Genomic DNA, 20,699 nt, shown 5'->3' with positions numbered 1-20,699 from the left:
ATGGGTGCAAGGTTCACAAAGCTAAGCCCTGAGAAGTCATATGCATCATAATTAAATTCCCCTGACAAGAAGGCAACAAAACCTCAGAAAAATCTATCCTCCAGTGCTTGGGAGGAGACAATCCACAATTTATATAAGAATGATCTAGATTTGAGATTAAATAACTGATTCTCTTACTCTCAATCTAAGAACTTTATGGAGGGACAGATGGCTTCCTGAAATTAATGCAAACAAGATTGTCACTATATTATCAGTCTTGATGTAGGGTAATTCAAAAGTCCTAAGGAGAAAAAAAAATTGCAGAAAATAGCATGTAGATTGACATACTGAATTTTTCACACACCAAAAATTCAGCCCATTCAGCAACATAACTTTTTACTTATTTTATTTGAGAACAGTTAATACAAACTGTTATATTAGTTCCAGTTGTACAACATAGTGATTCAACTTCTGTATATGTTATGTTATGCTCACCACAGTGTAGCTACCATCATCACCACACAATGCTATTTTAATACCACCTATATTTTCTATGTTGTACCCTTTATTCCATGATTTATTCCCTCCATTACTAGAGGGAATAAATTCCCCTTCCCAATTTTTTCCATCCCTCCACCCCTTCCCTTCTAGAAACCATCAGTTTGTGTTCTCTTTATTTATAGGTCTGGTTCTACTTTTTGTTTGTTGATTCCATTGTTTGGTTCTTTAGATTCCGCATATAAGTGAAATCATATACTATTTGTCTTTCTTTCTGAATTTCACTTAGCATAATACCCTCTAGGTCCATCCATTCTGTCCCAAATGGCAAGATCTCATCCTTTTGTATGGCTGAGTAATACTCCAGTGTGTGTGTGTATGTGTGTGTGTACCACATCTTCTTTATCCATTCATCTGTCCATGGACACTTGGATTGCTTCCGTATTTCAGCTATTGTAAATAATGTTGCATGTGTCTTTTCAAATTAGTGTTTTTCTTTTCTTTGATTAAATACCCAGCAGTGGCATTACTAGATCATATAGTATTTCTCTTTTTAATTTTTAAAGAAACCTCCATACTGTTTTCCACAGTGGCTGCACCAATTTACATTTCCACCAACAGTATACAAGAGATCCCTTTTTTCTACATCCTTGCCAATATTGGTTATTTCTTGTCTTTTTGATACTAACCATTTTGACACACATAAGGTATATCTCACTGTGGTTTTCATTTGCATTTCCCTAATTATTTGTGATGTTGAGCATCTTTTCATGTATCTGTTGGCTATCTGTATGTCTTCTTTGGAAAAATATCTATTCAGATCCTCAGCCCAATTTTCATCAGATTATGGGTTTGGGGTGTTGAGTTGTATAAGCTCTTTTTTTTTTTTTCAAGATTTGTTTATTTATTTTTGAGAGAGAGAGAAAGAGAGAGAGAGAGAGAGAGCATGAATGGGAGGGGCAGAGGCAGAGGGAGAAAAATCTACAGCAGACTCCATATTGAGGGCAAAGCTTGATGCAGGGCTTGATCTCACAACCCTGAGATCATGACCTGAAATGAAACCAAGAGTCAATTGCCCAACCGACTGCACCACCCAGGTGCCTCATGTTGTATAAGTTTCAAAATATCAGCCCCTTACCAAATAAAACTGGACCACTTTCTCATACCATACACAAAAATAAGCTCCAAATGGATTTAAGACCTAAATGTGAGACCTAAAAATCATAAAATTCCTAGAAGAGAAAATAATTTCTTTGACATGGGCCACAGCAACGTTTTTCTAAATACATCTCCTAAAGTAAGGGAAACAAAAGCAAAAATAAAATATTGGGACTCTATCAAAATAAAATACTTTGGCACAGTGAAGGAAACCATCAATAAAACCAAAAGGCAACCTAGTTAAAGAGAGAAAATATACCTTTTTAAAATCTAATACCTAGGGCACCTGGGTGGCTCAGTGGGTTGAGCCGCTGCCTTCGGCTCAGGTCATGATCTCAGGTTCCTGGGATCGAGTCCCGCATAGGGCTCTCTGCTCAGCAGGGAGCCTGCTTCCCTCTCTCTCTCTCTACCTGCCTCTCCATCTACTTGTGATTTCTCTCTGTCAAATAAATAAATAAATAAAATCTTAAAAAAATAATAATAATAACTCAGTGCCAACAAAATACTGAGGTGAAGGGGCAGAGACTTCTTTTTAAAAGAAAAAAGAAAAAGAAAAAAAAATCGAATACCTAGAGTGGGGTATTAGTTAAGATGACTTATAAAACAAATAAAAGAGACCGAATTCGGGGCGCCTGGGTGGCTCAGTGGATTAAAGCCGCTGCCTTCGGCTCAGGTCATGATCTCAGTGTCCTGGGATCGAGCCCCGCATCGGGCCCTCTGCTCAGCAGGGAGCCTGCTTCCCCCTCTGTCTCTGCCTGCCTCTCTGCCTACTTGTGATCTCTCTCTCTGTCAAATAAAATAAATAAAATCTTTAAAAAAAAAAAAGAGACCCAATTCAGACTGACTTAAATGTTCAAAAATGCACTGGTTCAACTGAAAGTTACCTTCAAGGAACCTAAATCCGTATGTCAGCCTTATTCTCAAGCTAGAGGTCAGATGCAATAGAAGTTCTGGACTTTTACATGCAACAATACACGGCGGGGAGGGAGAGAGATTACTTCCAAAAGGATTCCCAGAAACAAAAACAACTTTCCTAGACGCACCTTACTTAGTAGGCCTCTCTTTACTTCATTTTATCCAAATTCGGTCATGTCAGTTTCTGGACCAATCAGTGTCAAAGGGGTGGAGTTATCCTTTGATCATTAAATTCCAGAATCTGGAATGAGCAACAGGGCAGATAAATGACATTTCCATTTATGGGGATAAAGAACACTGGAGGGGAAATAGATTTGTTGGAAGAATATGGGTCCTATTCTGAACATAATATCATGTTGGGGATAATTATACAAAGAGGAACTGAGGTATGGAATGCAGAGTAGACTAAAGCCAATGTCCGAATAGCACAGAAAAATTTATAATACCTCTTTCCAAAAGAGCTAAGGGAAAACAGTCCTGAAATTAGGAGCTTCCCCCTTTTCTGGCAGAGTAAAATATAAGAAGGGCTAACTGCGTTTGCTTTGGGAAGATGTGTCCACAAGCAGAGCTAAGGCTGGATGACCCCACGTATTAGAGAAGAGGTATGAGAAATAGTGCCTCAGCTATGACATCTACATCAAAGAGCTTTCCAAAACATATCAAACCTCTAAGTTACTCCATGTATCTAGGACTGGGAATTCAAAGTCAGTATCTTTGAATCATAAAATAAGAAAGGCATCAAACATTGAGAAGGCAGATCAAACCTAGAAAAGTTATCCTTTAATACTTGCAGTATCTCCAAAAAGCCAAAATGTAATTACAAGTATCTCCTTGAAAATGACAGGTAGAGATGATAAAAAAGTTCTGGAGACAGATAGTGGTTATGGCTGCATAATGTTGTGAATGCACTTAATGCTACTGAACTGTACATTTAAAAATGGTTAAAATGGTAAATTTTATTTTATTTTATTTCACCACTATGAAAAATTCTCTGACAAGTAACACAAGAATCATCTGCACCATATCCATGTTTGTCAACTTAACATACACAAAAATTACATTGACAGTCTCTTTATATAGTGGTGTGGATTTATTGCTTTATTTTAGTAAATGTTTAAAAAAAAGACTTTTGAACACTATAAACAATAATAGCTACTTTGTGGAATGTTAAACTATAGACCAGGTATTTTGTTAAGAGCTTTATATACATTATTTCATCAAATATCTAAAAAAAAAAAAAATGCCTTACTACTTTTCCTCACTTTGCTGATAAGGAAGCTGAGTTTCAGAGAAGTTAAATAGAACTAGGAAGTGGTAAATTGAGATTTGACAGAGGCCCGGGGAAATCCATTCCAGATTCTAACCATCACACCTATACATTTCTCAACTGTTATATTCTACTGCTCAGACTTTAAAAGTATAAGCTCTAAAGCTAATAAAGAAGTACTATACTTTCAATGAAGTAAAAGCTAATTTTGATGTTAAACCAAAGAATATTTACTAATAGATTAATATCAGTTTGGCTAAAGGATTCTAGAATAGGGCTCAATCATTGAACTTATCCTCCTCAACATGGTGGAGGCTTCAAAAGTGTTTACCAATTATCTAAGTTAGAATCCTGGGAGCTATATATATTGGAGTTTCGGAATAACACCCTCAATATTCACACCCACCTACTGTGACACCAAAGAGGACATACCATACATAATCTAGAACCAGTATTTGATGATAGGGGAAATATCAGTAATAATTAAGGCTGGAGGTAGAAAGGTGGGAATTGGCTGGAAAGAAACATAAGAATCTTTGGGGTGATGGAAATATTCTATATGATTACATGGATGTACACATTTTCAGAACTCATTCATTTATGCACTTAAAATGCATACATTCTTTTTAAATATATTTCAAATATGCCTCCTCTTATCTACTCAGACCTTTGCTTGTTTTCTGCTTGTTCTATGATGGCCTCACAACTAAACTCATTCCTACCTCCCCTGGCCCCCTCGAATCTACCCTCTACAATGCCACCAAAATCATCTGTTCATTGGATGGATGGATGGATGGATGGATGGATGGATGGACGGATGGATGGATATGATGGATGGAGGATGGTTGGATAGATGGATTGATGGATGGATGGATGGATGGATGGATGGTTAGATGAATGATGAGGATCTGAACTAGGACAATAATTACTGAATATCAAATTAAGGAATAAAAGGAATTCCCATTGCAAATATCAGATGCAAATCATAGTGATAGATAGCAGGAGTGTATTAGAGAAATATTTGGGAGGTTCAGAGATATTTAGGGGAGCATCCTAAAAGCAGCAGGCAGTGAATAAAGAGCTTTACATTTAGAAAGCTATTTTTATATTAAGTAACCTCATGGAAGAACAGAGTATGTCTTTCCATTTTTTCAGCCTTGATTTCAAATATTGGTTCTATCATTTGCAGGCTGGATAAACTTGGGCAAGTTACTTAAGTTCTCTATACCTCAGTTATCTCATCCATGAAATGAGAATAATAATAATAATCTTCCAGCTTCTGGGAAGGTTAAATGAGCTAATACATGTAAAGCACTTAGAATAGTGATAAAAATAAAGTAAGTGCTTAGCTATTTTTGAAAACTCTACCAATCTCACAAAACAAACTGAGGGTTGCTGGGGGGAGGGGGTTTGGGAGAAGGGGGTGGGATTATGGACACTGGGGAGGGTATGTGCTTTGGTGAGTGCTGTGAAGTGTGTAAACCTGGTGATTCACAGACCTGTACCCCTGGGGATAAAAACATATGTTTATTAAAAAAAAAAAAAAAAAACTCTACCAATAAGAATTTTGAGGGTTTTGGGGTTTTTTAAATTTTTTTTTTCATATAAATCCTGGCCTTGCTTACAAGATTTACTCTTAAACTTTTTTATAGACTTTGTTGTTACTAAAAATAGTATATTTTCCCCATTTCCCTGTCTAGATACTTATTGTTAAGCCAATGAAAACCAATTATTGGTGTGTTTTTATCCTGTATTCAGGCAAATTACCAAATTCTCTTACTGTATAAAATATTGTTAGTAGGTCCCTAGGATTTTAGATAAACTAAAAATCAGCAACTAGAAATAGACTTATCTCTTTTATACCTATTTTAAGCCACTTAATTCCTTTTCACTTTCATAGTACATTCCCAACATTTAAGAAAATATTAAATAAGAATGACAAGAGACTCCACTTCCAGCCACGAATATTACTAACACCAGATTCAACATCATGTTTTAAAGAACTACAAAGCTAGGCAAAATAAAACCACTTTCAGTGGTTTTATTCACAGACAATAAGCAGCACAGGACTATGGACCTTGAGAGAAAGGAAAGAAGAGGAATGACAAATAGAGACAAACCTCAAACACATTGTGCTAGTGACCAAAGTGTGACAGTGAAGAGTACATGCTGTATGTATGCTACAAAGCCAATCTGTGATAAAAAGGAGATCACTGGCTGGAGGTAGGAAAGGAATACAAGGGAACACTTCAGAGTGAAGGAAATATTCTGTATCTCGATTGTGGTGATAGTTACCTAGATCTACACATTTGTCAAGACTCACCACTACAGAAGGTGCTTGGGTGGCTCGGTTCATTGGGCAGCTGACTCTTGATTTGGCTCAGGTCATGATCTCAGGGTCCTGGGACCGGTCCATAAGGGCCCCTCGCAGGGCTCCGAGCTCAGCAAGGAGTCTGTTTAAGGATTCTCCCTTCTCTCTCTCTCTCTCTCTCTCTTCCATTCCCTCTTCTCTCTCCCTCTCAAGTAAATAAATCTTAAAAAGAAAGAAAGAAAGAAAGAAAGAAAGAAAGAAAGAAAGAAAGAAAGAAAGAAAGAAAGAAAGAAAGAAAATGAAAACTCACCAATCTGTGAACTTAAAATGGGTACTTTACTCACGCAAATTACACCTCAATAAAGTTTATCTAGAAGCATAAGAATGGTGAAAAACAGCATCTCTTTCCAGTCATTTATTTTTTCATAGGAAACTGTCCATCTTCTCTAGATTTTCATGGAGCTATAGCTTAAATCAGGTTCCTCTGAAATAGATATTTGTATAAATGAGGTTTATTGGGATGTGCACGTAGGAAAAGCACCTGTAGGAAAGTTTGGGAGGTGTGACTGAGGAGGTGGAGGAGCAACTGAACTGTGGCTGCCCCAATAGGAGCTGAGGGCCTTGGGAGCTGCCCCAAAATGAGACAGGAGGGCAGGGATTTATATTTCTTTATCAACCAGTTTTGAAATGTTAGCTGTCCCCAGTACACATTGGGCCATATACTCTGGATGGTAACGAACAAGATAGCCCACTTGGACAAAAGCAATTCCTGGAGAGAAACACAGCTGTGAGGCATCAACAACCAAGGCTCCCCCACAATGAGAGAATGCACACTGCAGTCCTGAAGGGAGCACCTGGGGAAGCACACCACGGTGCCCATCAGAGGTGTCTGTGGCATTCTCTGATGGTTCTTATCTCTTTGCATCTTTGCTTTATGTCTTTCTCTTTAATGTTTGATCTCTCTTTTCCTCAGTCAGATTTACAGTGGGTTTATGTATTTTCAGGGAACTTTCTAGCAATCAGCTCTTTGGTTGATTCATTATTTCTACTATGGTAATATTTATTTCATTTCATGACTTATCTTGATTAATTCTTTCTTCCTAGTTTCTATGTATTTATATTGTTATTCTATTAATTTAATTTTTTTCAAATAAGTATTCATAAGACACCTGGGTGGCTCAGTTGGTTAAGGATTTCCTTCTGCCCCTCCCTGCAGGTTCCCACCGCCCCTCTTATGCACAGTCTCTCTCTCTGTCAAATAAAATCTTTAAAAAGTAATAAAATAAAATAAGGATTCACTTAAAAATAAAATAAGCATTCGTTTTTTTCTTTCTTCTTTGATGATGAAAACATAAAAAATGTATTTAAGACTAAAATTTTCTCTGTGTATAGTTCTAGCTATAGCCCATAGGTTTTGGTACTAAGTATTTTGTTTTTGTAGTTTTTAATTTCCCTTTTAAGTTCTTTTTACTTCCAAGTTTATCTAGTAGAGTTTTTCATATATTCCAAAAAGATAAGGATTTTTGTCACCTTTTATTATTTATCTTAACTTTTATCGAATTATGATCAGAGAATATGCCTTAAAAAAAATCTCTATTTTTTCAATTTTGAAGGTCTAACTTATGGCCAAGTAAATAATTGATTTCTGTAACTATCTGATGGGCAAATGACATGTATAAATATGTATAATGTATAAATACATTGCCCTCACAAACTGTTGCACATTTACATAATGTCCCTTGTTTTTTATTCAATGCATTCAACCTTGAATTCCCCCACATCAAAGAATAGCACAGTCATGCCTGTTTTCTTTTTGTTTCCATTTACCCTTTTGCTTTTATATCTCTTTGACTTCCCTTAATTTTCTACCTTTCTTTATTGCTTGTTTAAGCGTGGACAAAGATATAGATAGGTATATAAGCAGACAGAAGTACAAGTATAAACATCAGTACAGACATACAGATTTTTTTAAGCCACATAGCTCAGTTTTGTATTTTAACCCAATTGAAAATGTTTTTATTTTAAAGGAAAAAACTCTTGGGCTCCCTGCTCAGTGGGGAGCCTGCTTCTCTCTCTCCTCCTTGCTCAAGTGCTCTCTCTCACTATCACTACAACTGTCTCTCTTTCTCTCAAGTAAATAAAATTCTTTAAGAAAAAAATAAAGGAGAAAACTCAGTCTGCTCATATTCTGTATGAACTGACTCCATCTTTTCATGATACTTTAGTTTATTTTACATTATTATTTCTTCATTTTCCTTCATTTACTGATATGATCAAACTGCTCTTCTATTTTCTCCCCTGTTAATTTGGAAGTTCTATTATTTTGCATTTCCTGGGAACTACCTTCTTTTCCCTGATCTCATAATCACAAAATCCTTTACTTTTATGAAAAAACAATATACCAACCATTTCCTCCCTCAAGACAATTTATTCCTTCCCCTTGGTTCACCCCAAGAGAGAAGAACCTCGTTTTGCTAAAGTGGAGAACTGCTTTCAGTTCTAGATAACTATCTGGTTTTTCCCTACAGTATAACAATATGTACCTTCTAAGGTTCGAAGGTGCTAAGAGTTTAGCACCTCTATTAAATATTTCCAATCTGTTTTTATCTTCTTTGATCTAACTTTTGGAAAGAAAAAGAAATTGGGATGGATCCTACACCCTTGTTGTCTCCCCATCTTCCTCTACCTGAAGTACTGGTTATTTTCTCATCAATTTACCCTAGAATCCAGGGACCCCTTTCAGGTGTGTATTGGTTTCATCACTCCTCCTCTGAAATGTCTATCCAAGTCTTAAACACTTATCCTTAAGTCTCTTACTGTTTCCCTTTTTTTCCTTCTTATCGTGCTTCTTTTTTTTTTATTTTATTTTGAGGGGTACCTAGGTGGCTCAGTCAGTTGAGCATCCAACTCTGGATTTTGGCTCAGGTCATGATCTCAGGGTCTTGGGATCAAGCCCTACATGGGGCTCTGTGCACGGTGGGCAGTCTGCTTAAGATCCTCTGTCCTCTGTCCCTGCCCTGCCCCATTCTCCCTCTCTCAAATAAATAAATGAATTTAAAAAAAAAAAAACCACAATTTTGTTTTGAAATAATTCTTGCACTTGCAAATTAGAAATCAACAGTGACAATCCCTCCTTCAATTCTTCTACAGAATTATTTACATAAGAAATCACTGGAATTTAATCATCATTTTGGGTCCCAAATGTTTCTGGTGGTGGCGGTGGTGGTGTTCCATGACAAAGCACATGTGTGTGCTGTGTTTGAATCTTGTCCAGTGCCATATTACTTTTCTATTAATAATGTCATCCAGATTTTGTCAGGCACATGTTCTGTTTATAGATCTGATGGGTTTTCCTTTGTGATTTCTGGGTTCCTAGAATGTTATTTTATATTGAAGTTCATTGTATTTGCCTCTTGAGGTCAGACAAATGCAGACACAGGCATCTTTGTCGAAAATGGTGAAGCTGGAGCTAAAACACACCATTCTTCCCTGCCTCCCACCAAGAGGACTAAGTTATAAAGCACTGAACAAAAGAAACTACCTTTAATAATAATCAGGTGAAAGCTATGCAGGTTGCATTTGCAAAACACAAAAAGACAGATGGAACTGAGAATCTGTTTATACAGAAAGGTGGAAGAATACAAGGATAATATTAGAGACACCAGAGGTGGAAGATAGATGACACTGAGGATTTGGAAGGGGCCGGTGGGAAGATAAAAGGTTGAAAGGATCAGATATGGTCACGATGGTATATTCTAAACCATGAGATCTTTTCTCAATATCCCACCCCTGCTATATTCCTCTTCTCTACTAAGATGCAGAAAACAGGCTAGCGAGGTAAACCATAATCTCTAGTCCTTGAAACTGATTGTAGGATACTCATTTGCATCCTTTAGTAGAAGAGTTTAAACCTCCACCATACATGAGTTCTGCTCAGTCCATGGCAAAATGGTTCAGGCATATCTCCTGCTTGGTTTCCCCTGGTTAAGAACTTGCCTTCTACTTGGGGAGATCAGTGATCCACAGAAGATTACAGACCACCAGAAGAATCTCCCCACCATAAAAAATCATGAGAAAGATCCCTCTGATCTCTATTTACTGGTAGATCTCTATTCTACCAGGGACAACAATGAAAAGCTACTCTGAGATACAAAGAAAAGGCCCAGGTATGCAGATCACACCACTAAGGGTAGCAATAATTGTTATGATGCACTGAATTCCTTCCTTGTGCCTGTAATCATGTATGCATTGCCTAATTTAATCCTCCAAACACTGAAAGGTAGATGAGGGTCAGGAACGTGAAAGTGACAGGTCCAAGGCCTCACAACAGATAGGTGCTGGAGCTGGACCTCATCCTGAGGACCACCAGACTCCAATGCCCTTATTCTTTTCCAGATGACCCCACTGACTCTGTCACAAAATGAACAGCATACACAAAACACCCCACATAAATCAAATGTCATGGAAACACCTGAGATGTGGACATGAACAGCAACTTCTTATTAAACTTGCAATACAGATCAGCTTTCTCCTCTCTGATAGGAATTTTCCCATTCCAAAAGTGGAACCAAATATTGGAAGAGACAGTATTCTCAATCAAACTTCCCAAGAAACAGGGGCACAGCACAGTCTCCTTCATTCACAGACCCAGAAATAACCCTTTTCCCTGAAGACTGTGGAAACCATTTCAAAAATCCCAAGTGATGGAGGAGAAAGGGCAACAGATGAGAAAGACAGCCATGGAGATAATCCACCATGTTGCTGCTGGCTGGCTCTGCACAGGTCTCAGTGGGGTCAGAGTGATCTAGCAGTAGAGAACATTGCCTCCTCAGTGCCTATGATTGAACTGTCCCTACACCACCTTAACATACATAGTGAAGCAGAGTGAACAACTAAGATGATGATTAGATGGGCATGTGAATCTAAGCTATGCTCCTATAGTTTCTTATCCTGTCTCAACCTCAGTTCTTCATCATATAAATATGAACAGGGGAGCCTGGGCAGCTCAGTCAGTTAAGCGTCTGTCTTCAGTTGGGGTTAAGATCTCAGGATGATGGGACTGGGCCCTGTATTGGGCACCCGCAGTGGGGAGTCTGCTTCTTCTTCTCCCTCTGTGATCTCTCTTACTCTCACTCTCAAATTTAAAAAAAAGGGAAAAAAATTAAATATGGATGAAAAGAGTTTCAACCTGAGTTGAAAAAAGTAAGTAACATTTATGAAAGTATTTAGCACATAGTAGGTATTTCAAATAAATGACAGTAACCCTTCCTTTTGGCACAGTCACTTTAGAACATAATTTACAACGTTGGTTCAAGTATCCCCCACTTCCTAAGAGTCTGTATTATACCACCTCGCTTTTATTAAACACCTACACTGGGACAACTAAGGCTTTTCTGCAAAAGCAAAAATCCTCTTCAAATTTCTTGCAGTTTGCAATGTGAACTTGCTAGAAAGCTGGGGAATACTCTTTACATCATTTTAGCAATATAAATGGTTTCATAGGAATCTTCTGCTCCACAGGGAGCCTGCTTAAGATCCTCTCTCCCTCTACCCCTGCCTCCCTCCACCCCCTGCACTCTCTCTTTTTCAAATAAATAAATCTTAAAAAATATAAAAATTTGGTTTTGGACAGTGAAGGAAACCTGTTTCTCAGAAAAACTAGCCCAGTAGCATTCTGGTGGTAGAGTGGGGAGACAGGTTAGAGGAGATTTTACAGTTAACTATGGTTGAGAAAAGAGCATATGTTTTCTCCCTCCTTTAAATTCACAATGAGCACAACTGTTTTAAAGGCCCTGAGAATTCCCACTACATTAAGAAAATTTTCCTAAATTCATTTGGCCTCTAAAATATTTTTATATTTTGGTAAAACTGAGTTACATCCAGAGAACACATATTTTTAAATGTATTTGTAAAGGAGATTTTACTCTTTTATACAAATGACACAAACTATCAGAAAGAAATTCATTTTTTCATTATATTTATATTACCTTTATCTGAGGCACCTAAAAATACCCAAAGATAAATTGACAGCTCTTGAGACAGGCAGGCTGATCTGATCCTCATATTACAGTATTGCAACTGCCAAGAGACATGATCTGAGCCAAGAAAGATTGAAAGCAACAATCAGAAGCCACAAAAAAAAAGCAGTGCCGAGCATTTCTTAAACTGAGAAAGACGGTGAAATATATATCATCCTCTCAAGAGACAATGACAGGCAAAGCCTCTCAACCTCCAAGTCCCCAGGTTGCTCTCACCACCACTGCCCTATGGTGCTCTCATGAAAGCCACAGCAAGGCATGTACAGGAAGGAGCACTGGGCTTGAAAACCCAACACTGGAATTCAGACTCTGGCTGTGCCATACACAAGGTGTTATTCCCTCAAGGTCTCAGATTCCTTAGTTATAAAATAGGGCTAGAGTTATGCTGACAAGATCTTGTATGCAAAATATTATAGTAGAGGCAATTCATGTAGCATTTAACCGAAGCATTTGGAAGACAGATTCATACGCCAATTCAAAATCTCAAGGACCTTAAAGATTACCTACTACAACCTTCTAATTTTACAGAAAGTAAAAACTGAAGCCCAGAGAATGAAGTGGTTTGTCCACGGTCGCACAGCTCATTAGTGACAGAGCTAGGACTTCACCTTGGGTCTCCTAACTTTTAATCAAGTATCCCCCACTTCCTAAGAGTCTGTATTATACCACCTACACCTACACTGGGACAACTAAGGCTTTTCTGCAAAAGCAAAAATCCCAATTATACTTCCCAGTATACTCAAAGATCAGATTCATCTTCACTTGTGTTTAACATCAAATGAGAATAAAATTAAGTTGAAAATAGCAAAGGATCTCATAAGTAAATATGAAACCCTCTTATCTAATATATTCAGGGAAAAAGGAAACTCTGGTTAATCAAAGAATCTGTCTCACGGAAATTAAAAAATTCTCCCCACAAAAAGGTCAGGGAGCCCTGATATACACCACACATAGATTAATGACTTTCAAATCATGTGAAAGCAATACAGTTCACCTTTGAAACTAGGCTGGACATAATTTCCTCTATGTCTGATGACTTTAGATTCTCACATTGCCTCAAGGCAACCACAATGACTATCAATCATCAGCATATGAGGGCATAAACTTAGAGCCCCACTCTGAGATTACACTGCATGTGGAGGGCTGGTTAATAGAACTCTGGGTTAATGAAAATCCAGGTAGCAGGGGAGAATGCTGTGTACAGATTTATGACCAGTTTCCAGGAACTCAATAATTTGGAAGATTTTGTACCTTTACTTTTTTAAAAGATAATCTATTGCTTCATATTTTACTAATTTCAGAATTAAGTCTGCATCATAAAATATAAAATAGCAGAGACAGTTCAAAGGACCTCAAGACTTGAAGGAAATTTAGAAGTCAACAACTCTCATATTGTGCTTTAAAAGATAAAGAAAAAGAGACCAAAGAGAAGACCCTACTGACGAACTAAAAGCAGAGGAGGGACTAGAACTCAAGACTCCCAAAGCCCCCCAGAGCTCTTCATCACTACGGAATGCAGAATCTCAAATTTGATTTTTCCACTGTCCACTGGACAATGGAAATGACCCACATTTAATCACCACTAACCTCTCCCCAGATGTGTCTAACTGGACCCAAGCAAGCCCAGGAAGTTCCAGCAGGGCACAGAGACAGAGCCACAAACTCCCACGGACAGGGCACTTTCTGGCTTCCAAATGCCTGCTATCATCCCACCTGGGTGATGCCCCCACCCCTTCATCCTCAATAAGTATTTACCGTCTTCTCCTAAATCTGAATTGCTTCCCGAATTCTCTATCTCAGTTGGTAAGCAAACCCTCAGTCCATTACCCAAGCTAGAAACCTAAAATTCAACTGTAACTCTCCTCTCTCCTGGGGCTGCTGACTTTTCCAGCCAGGATATCTCTTGATGCCATTTTTGTTTGTTTGTTTGTTTCAATCCTAACAACCACAGCCATGGTTCAGCTTCTCATCCTCTCTCACAGAAGTTACTACAATGATATTTCTCCTGTCAACCACCACACCCCATCCTAGACAACCACCTGCTTAAAACCCTCTGGTGTTTCTATTCAGGATAAAGCTTTCTTAACATGTTCTTCTCATTCTTGACCCCATTCCCCAAGCTGCCAGCACACACACACACATCACACTCCAGGAGCAACAACTGCTTATACTACAGTGTACTATTTCTTATCTCTGTAAGTCTCCCTACCCCTGATGCCCTTTTTTCCCTGCTTCATCAGATAATTATACCTGAGTATCCCTGTTCATGCTCCAAAAGTAAAGAAGTCACCCTCATCAGGACCTTCACATCCAAACTACAGAATATACTAAGTACCCCTCCCTCTATTCTTCCAAATCATCCTAAACTTAATTTTCTCACTGCCCTTACTATATCACCATATAATATCCACTGAAGTGTCTGTTTTTTTCCCACTACACTGAGAGTAATTTGGCAGCAAGAAGATTCTGTTTTATTCCATCTTTCTATGCCTAGTATCCAACACACTTATAGAGTCTTAGTAAATATTAAATTAACAAGCAAGCAAGCTAATTAATTAATTAATTAATTAATCCACAACTCTTTCCCATCTTTCCTGCCTTTTGTAAGCTAAGTCTACAGGGTACCATTCACACCATCCATGGGCCTATCCTGGGTGCAGAACCATTCACAGTGAGGAACTAGAAGAAACAGTCATGTGGTGATCAAATAATCAGGCAACACTGGTGAATAGAAACACATTTCTTCCATCATGAAAATGAGGTGTAGTTATTTTTTTTTTCTTTTAATGCTGAAAGCTACAAATGAAACTGAACCACAAAAATACTATGGCAACAACAAAGACAACATTTCTGCATAACTGTTCAGCATTTGCACCTCCCTGGGTATAACCACATTCCAACCTCAGAGCAATTCTAAGCAGACAGTCAGTGTTAACCCAATTTTACAGATAAGAAAACTGAGGCTTAAAGAAATTACTAAACACACCAAAGTCCAAAGATTAATCTTTTTAAATATTTTATTTACTTGAGAGAGAGCAGAAGCAGCGGGAGGGTCAGAGGGAGGGAAAAGCAGACTTTCCACTGAGCAGGGAGCCCCATGTGGGGCTCAATCCTAGGACCCTGAATCATGAACTGAGCCAAAAGCAGAAACTCAACCGAATGAGACATCCAGGCACCGCCCCCCCCCAAAGATTAATTAAAGCTTGAGTCCTACTATTCTCACAACATGCTGCCTCAAAACGTTTTTACTCAAAATAAAAATCAAAGCAATCTTCTCTCTGAATTATGACTGTGATTTCACTCTCCTGAAGGTCAGGAGAGTCCAGCAGTGCTTTGCATTTGCTTACCACCCACCCTGCCATCAAACCAGTTGCTTCTCCCTCTCAGGAGGGAGGAACACAGCTTCCTTTAGGACCCAGTAATAGATGCTGCCCTGAAACAGCTTGAGAAGCTGCCTGACCCTCTCCCCACTCCTGGTTGCTTAGAAGCAAGAGAGCAAATTAGTATCCAAACAGTCTCCTTAGATAGAAGGCATAATTCATACAACAGGTCAAATCCTATCTAAAAAATGTCACCGAACAAAAATCCTCGAGTGATAAAGAGATTCTCAGGCCTCAACATGGACTATTTATTAAAAAGCAGCCTTGATGTGACAAAGTTCCAAATATATGCATGTGCGTGGCACACAGACAGTCCATTTTTTTTAAGTTGTTTCGTGCTATGTTCTTATGAGGCTTTCGATGTGTTAACTCATTAATCCCCACAACATGCCTATAAGACAATCTTAATATCCCCATTTATGGAGTTGAGGGAGTTGAGACCACACAGCTGTGGTGACCTGAGTCTACACGGCTGGCCATGTACCAACTTACAATGAGGACATGCTGAGATAAACTACTTATCAAATCCTTACCTTGCCACTTGCCTACCCTGTGTAAGTTATGTGCTCTCTTCAGTCTCAGTCTCCTCTTGCGTGAAATGGAGCTAATAATAATAATAGCTATCACCTGGCTCTGCTCTTTTCAGGGACCCATCTCTGCTTCAGGCAGCAAAGGAGAAGACAGCATGTAGAGACCATACACAAGTTCTTACTGAACTTGACCCGGAAGTGACTCACCTCACTTGCATTCCCACTTCATTGCTGAGAATGAGTTGTACACCTGCTCCCAGAAGCAAGAGGGTGGGAAATTTGGTCTCACTGTGCGCCAAGGAAGGAGAAAACATAACACTGAAGACTAGTGGAAAACTAGACACCCCTACCATACCTTTCACATAGTTTTATTCTAAGAATTAAGTAAGATAGCATGTGTAAAGTGGATTTATATCATAAGCCAGCAATAAATGTCAATTACAACAACTATTTTTTTAATTTCTTTTCAGCATAACAGTATTCATTGTTTTTGCACCACACCCAGTGCTCCATGCAATCCATGCCCTCTCTAATACCCACCACCTCATTCCCCCAACCTCCCAACCCCTCCCAAACCCTCAAATTGCTTTTCAGAGTCCATAGTCTCTCATGGTTCACCTCCCCTTCCAATTTCCCTCAACTCCCTTCTCCTCTCCATCTCCCCATGCCCTCCATGCTATTTGTTATGCTCCACAAATAAGGGAAACCATATGATAATTGACTCTCTCTGCTTGACTGATTTCACTCAGCATAATCTCTTCCAGTCCCGTCCATGTTGCTACAAAAGTTGGGTATTCATACTTTCTGATGGAGGCATAATACTCCATAGTGTATATGGACCACATCTTCCTTATCTATTCGTACATTGAAGGGCATCTTGGTTCTTTCCACAGTTTGGCAACCATGGCCATTGCTGCTATAAACATTGGGGTACAGATGGCCCTTCTTTTCACTACAACTGTATCTTTGGGGTAAATACCCAGTAGTGCAATTGCAGGATCATAGGGAAGCTTTATTTTTAATTTCGTGAGGATTCTCCACACTGTTTTCCAAAGTGGCTGCACCAACTTGCATTTCCACCAACAGTGTCACAGGGTTCCCCTTTTCCACATCCTCTCCAACACATGTTGTTTCCTGTCTTGTTAATTTTGGCCATTCTAACTGGTGTAAGGTGGTATCTCGATGTGGTTTTAATTTGAATCTCCTGATGGCTAGTGATGATGAACATTTTTTCATGTGTCTGATAGCCATTTGTATGTCTTCATTGGAGAAATGTCTGTTCATATCTTCTGCCCATTTTTTGATATGATTGTCTGTTTTTGTGTGTGTTGAGTTTGAGGAGTTCTTTATAGATCCTGGATATCAACCTTTTGTCTGTACTGTCATTTGCAAATATCTTCTCCCATTCCGTGGGTTGCCTCTTTGTTTTGTTGACTGTTTCCTTTGCTGTGCAGAAGCTTTTGATCTTGATGAAGTCCCAAAAGTTCATCTTCGCTTTTGTTTCCTTTGCCTTTGGAGACATACCTTGAAAGAAGTTGCTGTGGCTGATCTCGAAGAGGTTACTGCCTATGTTCTCCTCTAGGATTCTGATCGATTCCTATCTCATGTTGAGGTTTTTTATCCATTTTGAGTTTATCTTTGTGTACAGTGTAAGAGAATGGTCGAGTTTCATTCTTCTACATATAGCTGTGCAGTTTTCCCAGGACTATTTATTGAAGAGACTGTCTTTTTTCCACTGTATATCTTTTCCTGTTTTGTTGACAATTATATGACCATAGAGTTGAGAGTCCATATATGGGCTCTCTACTCTGTTCCACTGGTCTATGTGTCTGTTTTTATGCCAGTACCATGCTGTCTTGGTGATCACAGCTTTGTAGTAAAGCTTGAAATCAGGTAACATGATGCCCCCAATTTTGTTTTTCTTTTTCAACATTTCTTTAGAAATTTGGGGTCTCTTCTTATTCCATACAAATTTTAGGATAATTTGCTCCAGCTATTTGAAAAATACCGGTGGAATTTTGATTGGAATGGCATAAAAAGTATAGATTGCTCTAGGCAGTATAGACATTTTAACAATGTTTATTCTTCTGATCTAAGAGCATGGAATGGTCTTCCATCTTTTTGTGTCTTTTTCAATTTCTCTTGTGAGTGTTCTGTAGTTCCTCAAGTACAGTTCCTTTACCTCTTTGGTTAGGTTTATTCCCAGGCATCTCATGGTTCTTGGTGCTATAGTAAATGGAATTGATTCTCTAATTTCCCTTTCTGTGTTTTCATTGTTAGTGTATAAGAAAGCAACTGATTTCTGTACATTGCCTTTTATCCTGCCACATTACTGAATTGCTATTTGAGTTCTAGTAGTTTGAGGGTGGAGTCTTTTGGCTTTTCCATATAAAGTATTATGTCATCTGCGAAGAGAGAGAGTTTGACTTCTTCCTTGCCAACTTGGATACCTTTTATTTCTCTTTGTTGTCTGATTGCTGTTGCTAGGACTTCTAATACTATGTTGAACAAGAGTGGTGAGAGTGGGAATATTTGTCAGGTTCCTGATCTCAATGGGAAGGCTGCAAGCTTTTTCCCATTGAGGATGATATTTGCTATGGGTCTTTCATAGATAGATTTTATGAAGTTCAGGAATGTTCCCTCTATCCTTATACTTTGAAGTGTTTTAATCAGGAACGGATGCTGGATTTTGTCAAATGCTTTTTCTGCATCAATTGAGAGAACCATGTGGTTCTTCTCTCTTCTCTTATTAATTTGTTCTATCACATAGATTGATTTGTGAATGTTGAACTATCCTTGTCACCCAGGGATGAATCCCACCTGGTCATGGTAGATAATCTTTTTAATGTGCTGTTGGATCCTGTTTGCTAGGATCTTGTTGAGAATCTTATCATCCATATTCATCAGTGATATTGGTCTGAAATTCTCCTTTTTGGTAAGGTCTGTGCCTGGTTTGGGGATCAGGGTAATGCTGGCTTCATAGAAAGAGTCTGGAAGTTTTCCTTCTGCTTCAATTTTTTGAAACAGCTTCAGGAGAATAGGTGTTATTTCTTTTTTGACAGTTTGGTAGAATTCCCCAGGGAATCCATCAGGTCCTGGGCTCTTGTTTTTGGGAGGTTTTTGATCACTGCTTCAATCTCATTACTAGATACCGGTCTATTCAGGTTGTCAATTTCTTCCTGGTTCAATTTTGGGAGTTTGTAGTTTTCTTGGAATGCATCCATTTCATCTAGGTTGCTTAGCTTATTGTCACATAACTGTGGATAATAACTTCTGATGATTGTTTCTAATTCCTTGGAGTTAGTTGTGATCTCTCCCTTTTAATTCATAATTTTATTAATTTGGGCTTTCTCTCTTTTCTTTTGGATTAGTGTGGCCAATGGTTTATCAATCTTATTGATTCTTTCAAAAAACAAACTTCTAGTTTCATACAATGACTATTCTTGACAGAGCCAAGAGAAGAAGTCAGTATTTATGATGTCTCATCTACCATTCTTTTTTTTTTTTTAATTTATTTCCAGCATAACAGTATTCATTATTTTTGCACCACACCCCGTGCTCCATGCAATCCGTGCCCTCTATAATACCCACCACCTGGTACCCCAACCTCCCACCCCCCGTCCCTTCAAAACCCTCAGATTGTTTTTCAGAGTCCATAGTCTCTCATGGTTCACCTCCCCTTCCAATTTCCCCCAACTCCCTTCTCCACTCTAAGTCCCCATGTCCTCCATGCTATTTGTTATGCTCCACAAATAAGTGAAACCATATGATAATTGACTCTCTCTGCTTGACTTATTTCACTCAGCATAATCTCTTCCAGTCCCGTCCATGTTGCTACAAAAGTTGGGTATTCATCCTTTCTGATGGAGGCATAATACTCTATCCCCAGGGGTACAGGTCTGTGAATCACCAGGTTTACACACTTCACAGCACTCACCAAAGCACATACCCTCCCTAATGTCCATAATCCCACCCCCTTCTCCCAAACCCCCTCCCCCCAGCAACCCTCAGTTTGTTTTGTGAGATTAAAAGTCACTTATGGTTTGTCTCCCTCCCAATCCCATCTTGTTTCCTTTATTCTTCTCCTACCCACTTAAGCCCCCATGTTGCATCACCACTTCCTCATATCAAGGAGATCATATGATAGTTGTCTTTCTCTGCTTGACTTATTTCGCTAAGCATGATACGCTCTAGTTCCATCCATGTTGTCGCAAATGGCAAGATTTCATTTCTTTTGATGGCTGCATAGTATTCCATTGTGTATATATACCACATCTTCTTGATCCATTCATCTGTTGATGGACATCTAGGTTCTTTCCATAGTTTGGCTATTGTGGACATTGCTGCTATAAACATTCGGGTGCATGTGCCCCTTTGGATCACTACGTTTGTATCCTTAGGGTAAATACCCAATAGTGCAATTGCTGGGTCATAGGGCCAACATTTTGAGGAACCTCCATGCTGTTTTCCAGAGTGGCTGCACCAGCTTGCATTCCCACCAACAGTGTAGGAGGGTTCCCCTTTCTCCGCATCCTCGCCAGCATCTGTCATTTCCTGACTTGTTTATTTTAGCCATTCTAACTGGTGTGAGATGATATCTCATTGTGGTTTTGATTTGTATTT

The sequence above is a fragment of the Mustela erminea genome, chromosome 2, assembly GCF_009829155.1.
Source record: "Mustela erminea isolate mMusErm1 chromosome 2, mMusErm1.Pri, whole genome shotgun sequence".
Lineage (NCBI taxonomy): Eukaryota > Metazoa > Chordata > Mammalia > Carnivora > Mustelidae > Mustela > Mustela erminea.
This window is presented reverse-complemented; position numbering follows the sequence as displayed.